We start from the raw sequence: 5862 nt of genomic DNA, 5'->3' as shown, positions 1-5862 counted from the left end.
TTGTAGCACAGTAATAATAGTGCAATAATAATAATTATAAAAATGGGGGCTCCTAAAGAGGGGGGAGGCTCCTAATCATAATTGTTTTACTATGCAATTATAGTCACAAAAATCAACATAAATGTCAAACACTTTTTCTCAGTGTAAATATAACAATAATTGACAACGCACGATACACTTGCGGTCATATGATAAAATAAAAATCATGCTAAGAAGAAATTTTAATTTCTCTATATTCGATCTTATAACCTCCGATAATCAGCTGTACCTGTTCGTCTTCGATCTAATTGTAAGGAACATGAGTGCCTCCAAATTGGCGCCAGGCTTCCTGTCGATACGCACGATTAACAAGTTTATTTCGCAGTAGCACGTGACGGGGAACGATCAAAACCCCCTCTGGTCAGTTGAACGACCGTATCTCCGAAAACACACGGCCGGCCGTGTGCTCGTCTTTTACAGACTGAACGTCGATTTCTATGAGCAGCCGTAAATATGGAATTCACAATGGTCAGTGACTTCTCGGAGTTATATATAAAATTAAATGCGACTGAGACAATACATCACGACGACGTGTTCAACTGACGTTAATATGATCAAATATTGACCTAATTAGTAATGCCTAACAAACCTTCATGTAAGATTTAGTTGAGAATCATTTTATCTCTTACTTTATCTCTATTTACTTTTTAAATTTCGTTATGTTCCAATAACTATGAATTAAAAAAAATTTTTTCTAAAATAGAATTTTTGTCTCCGATGATTTTTCACGATTGATGCGTTTCAATGTAGATTTATTTTAATCTCGGTTCAATTTATTCTTCACCTTTTCTAATTTTTATATCCATTTCTACCATTGTAGAATAATCTTAATCTCGATTCAACTTGCTCTTCATGTTTTTCTAATTCTTAGAATTAGAAAGAAGAATTTATTAAATTAAGATTAAAATTAAACTACATTGATAGAAACGATTATAAGCCCAACCATTAGTTTCACCAATGTAAGATTAACTTTAGTCTTGGTTTAATGTATTATTTATCTTTATATTTTTTAATTCCTAGAATTAGGAAAAGATAAAGAATAAATTGAACCAAAATTTAAGTTAGTCTTTCATTGATAAATCTGAGTATAAATACATTGCGATTATCTGATTTTCTGACATAATATATTTCAAGTAAATTATTTTTGAGCCTGCGTTACTGATTTGTGATTATCAAATGTATTTAAATGCAAATATAAGACTAACAATAGAGAGAAGGCTGTTTTTGTAATATGTTCACGTGTTAACTGAATGGATTAATGGGAAAACATGTTACTGTTTATAGTCTAACAGAATTTGTAGAATTTCATATTTATTATAGCTTGAAGATAATTTCACATTCACATGTCTAAAAATATAGATTACTTAGTTGACCCGTACATAAAACATTCATTTAAGATATCATACTATGTTTCTTATTATTAAGTTATTATTGACTTGAATTAAAAAATATCTAATTGAATTAAAAAATATCTAATTTATGTTTAAATATCTATAATAATTTATATTATATAATTATAAATAATATTATTAATTTTAACACATTATGGCTAATATCAATATAAGATTCATATTGATGTGCAATAAAATCTCTGTTTCACTGTCATTTTGTATCATTTCGGTAATCATTAGTAAGATAAGTACTCAATTTACATACTAATAATGGCATCATATTAGGTATGGGAAAAAGTTCGTGGCGTTTTTTTAATGCCATCTAACGGGAAAAATGTCACGAACTTTTTCCCACACCTAATATTTTAAAGATATTATTGTTATTAATGTAATATTATTAATAGCATTGATTTGATTCCCAATTGCTCGCGAGATTCTGTGTAAGATCCTACATTTTACAATAGAAAAAAATATTTCATACGTTAAATTGATTCTTGTTAAAATTTTTGTGTTGAATTTTTAACATATCGAGTGTTATTTTAATATAATGTAATTTTTTTATGTTATTTAAACATTTTGTTATTTGAATATTTTATATTGAATTGTTATTTAACATTTTTTTGTGTTAAAAGAATCATTTTTTAAAAAATAATTATATTAACTGTACTTTAAAAAATTTTTAAACAAAAAGGGCGAATCAAAGGTGAATCATGTAAATTTAACATCAATATTTTAACAGTTTATTGTTTTATCATATATATAATGCTATAAATAGAACATGCTATGATTAGAAGGAATGAAAATTAGAAGAAACCGTGTAACTTCGAGGATGAAGTTGCGCTTCATTATGTAGCGATGAAAGAAACAAGAATTTTGAGCGAAGCAATTTAACCCTATTAACGTGACCTATTAACCGATTGTACAAAAATCGAGGCATCACCCGTTATAACCGGTTTCCCGCGGGTTCTTCCTGTTTGTTACCATTCAGCTTAAATTCTGCAGTTAAATTCTGAACGATGTTTCAGCAGAAAATATATCTTTTTTCGACTATATAAGATTCTTTTAGATACTATCGTATCACTCGATTGATTATACAATTGTCGTAAGTTCGAAATGCGTCAGGTCTTCTTGATTGCCTTTTTCCCCTTCAGCAATCTTACGCAAATACTTGCGACAGCTCACGCGTCATTTTCTAGCGAGCGGATTCAGCGTTATGACATTAGATGTCGAGAAATGTGAAGGTATCTCAACATTGCGAATATCGTGCGCATTTGACACGTGGAAAACGATAATTTATGTGGCACGTAAGATCCGTACTATCCTTTCGTACATCTACATTTTATTTCAGTAACGTATCGCCAAAATAATTTCGTCAACTGCTCGCTTTTTGCTAAAAATACCTGTAATGTTAAAAATATCATTGCTTGAATTATGATGAAACTCTTTTAAAAAATTTTATTTTTAATATAAAATTTAAATCATGTTAAACGTACTTGAACTGCAGCTTTCGCAGCTAATTTAATTGATGATTGTTTTATAACAAGAATATTAATAGAAATTTAAATTTATTTAAATTTATTTAAATTTAACAATAAATTTTTGTCAAGAGAATTTGAAATAAAAATTAAATTAAAGATAAAAAAAAGTATAATAAAATAAACGTTCAAATTTTTAAGTTCCAGTTTTTAATGTATTGGGTTGTCCGGAAAGTTCGTGCCACAAAAGATTTAAATTTAATAAATGAAATTAAAAATTTAAATCTTCTGGGTTTCAATTTTCCTTCAAAATTGGCACGAACTTTCCGACTCAATCCAATATTAACTAGTAAAATTAATTAGTGCATCATAATTCTTTGATTTCTTACATAAAGTGTTACTTCTTATTTATTACATTAAATATATTAACCTCAGTTTAATTAATTGGCATAACAATTATTTAATTTCTTACATAAAGTATTATTTCTTAGTTTTCTCGAGCCAGTTTTGAACACTATTCCGTAACACGCCGGTACCTCTCGCTATCTGTAAAGTATTATGCCCTTTGACCCTCTCGAGCCGGCTCTATCGCAGGGCGAAGTCAAATGTCTTATCCGTTCGCTCATTAATGCTCGTTGTGCAAGTGCGTGCGCCGCTTAGATTTCGGATCGTATAGATAAAAACGAGTATTTACAGCAAATATTGTGTAAGGCAGAGATCTCGTTTTATGTACGCAAGAATATCTTGTTTAAAAATGGTCACGTTAGCAACGAATACCGATTTCCAAATCATATGGAACAAAGTCAATGGAATTTACATAAAACACAATTTATAACATTGATATATTGATAAGTGTTAATAAAATTTTGATTTACGGTTTGATGACGACGTGTTTTTGGTATTTCTTCGTCTAATCCAGCAGGAAGAACCAGCTATTTCTGACTTAGATCGAGCAGTGGAAAATCTCGTGGTTCTAACCTTACTTAAGTGTAAAATCCTATACTTTTCAGCGTAACAAAGATTCAAAAAATCATACATATTGTTAGTAGATTAATCAAATATTTAAATTGGGCTATGACTCATAGATATAATTAACAATGAAATCCGATTGATCAATGCAATAATAATTAAAGGCACGCACATATGTGTATATTTATGTATATTATTATGTATATTTATCAAGTCAGATAATAATAAAAAAGTAAATCAAATAAATAAATGAAATGAATAAATAATAATTTAATTTTGTAACTTTGCATCAATTGAAAATCTATATCATATACATAAATCAAATCTTTTTAATAAAATGATAAAATCATCATCATCTGTCGTCAATTGTTAGAATAAGTCCACAACCTTGCTTTAAAAGGCCTTAAGTCAAAAGAGATTAAGTAACAATAATTTTTTACTTTAAACTATTTTGCACAGTCTTTAGATTTAAGCGAATTGAGCAAAATCCAATTCTTATGACCTAAAAGCATAAGTTCTGGCCGATATATCATTTACAACTTACAACTTACGGTCCCTTAAAACAAAGTTATAGACTTAGCCTTATGCAATTATTAATTATGTCACATTAACTTATCTAATTGAAATACGATTTATAACACAGAATATATTAGTATATAAAGTATATTCTTCCAAGATTAACTTAGATTATTACATAAAACTATACTATTATTTTTAACTCGTTTGTGTGATTTATTGTTAATATTGCATTCATGTTTTTTGTGTATTCGTACAATTTAAAAATGAAATAAATTAAATTTATTTGAGATTATTATCCTAATATGCTATTCTAAATTTTACTTCGAAAGCATCATCTCTGTTTCTTAGTATAATTGGAAAACACGGATGCAATATTAACAATAAATCACACAAACGAGTTAAAAATAATAGCATAATTTTTTTTATATATATATTAACAGAGAATATAAGCTAAACCAAGATTAACTTGGATTACACTATTACATAAAACAATTAAAATTATTTTTAACTATTATTTTTAGCTATTATTTTTAATAGTATTACTACATCTAAGTCTTTCTGATGTTTGTAGAATTTAAAAACAATTAAATTTATTATTCAAGATTACTACTCCAATTGAATACAGAATTCTAAATTTTGCTTCGAAACATTCAACATTACCTTAATACGTAAAAAAGCAATGCAAAAAGAAACGAAGACGTAGTATCTGGCAGAGGTGTTTTTATCATTTACTCTGTTTTGATTCGCCGGAAGCACCAAACACGTCCCTAATATTTCTGACATAATATTTACCCATCGAACAAATAGGAGTAGCTCCTTTAGCAGCTCAGGAATTTCTACTTTTCATTGAGTTCTGACAATAAGGATTATCAGGGACGTTGGGGACGATAATAACAGCGGTCGAACGCGTGTATTTACATGTTGCCTCCTTACGTCATTTTACGCCGGAACAGGATAGACAAAAAAAAACGGAAAAAATGCTTACGTATGAGGAAGTGGTAGTGGTACACGTATCATTTATCAATAAGTTTATTATCAATAGGTAATTCTAATTTGATTCTGAGTTCTGAGATTTGGGATGAATAAAGAATTGACGCATTGGTCAATTAACGAAATTCTTCAATTCGTTAATTCTTTCCTCGCGTGAGATTTCGAAGCGATTTCTAGCATCGTGGAGATACAAGTTTTAAAAACAATATTTCAACCATATATTTTTTTTTTCGATGAATCATTTCATCGACTGGATGGGACGATGTCTAATTATGTAAAGACTAGATTTAAAACAATTTTAACATTAAAAGCACCGACGATTAACGTATTTCTATTATTTAAATATATATATATATATATATATATATATATATATATATATATATATTATATATAACTAGTTACGTTACGTAACCTTAAAAGTTAGGACTACTTTAATTTTATTTTTTATATTAAGTTATATTATTTTATTTAGTTAT

Source organism: Atta cephalotes, assembly GCF_000143395.1.
Source record: "Atta cephalotes unplaced genomic scaffold scaffold00016, whole genome shotgun sequence".
NCBI lineage: Eukaryota > Metazoa > Arthropoda > Insecta > Hymenoptera > Formicidae > Atta > Atta cephalotes.
The sequence above is the reverse complement of the archived record's forward strand: the minus strand, read 5'-3'. Positions refer to the sequence as shown.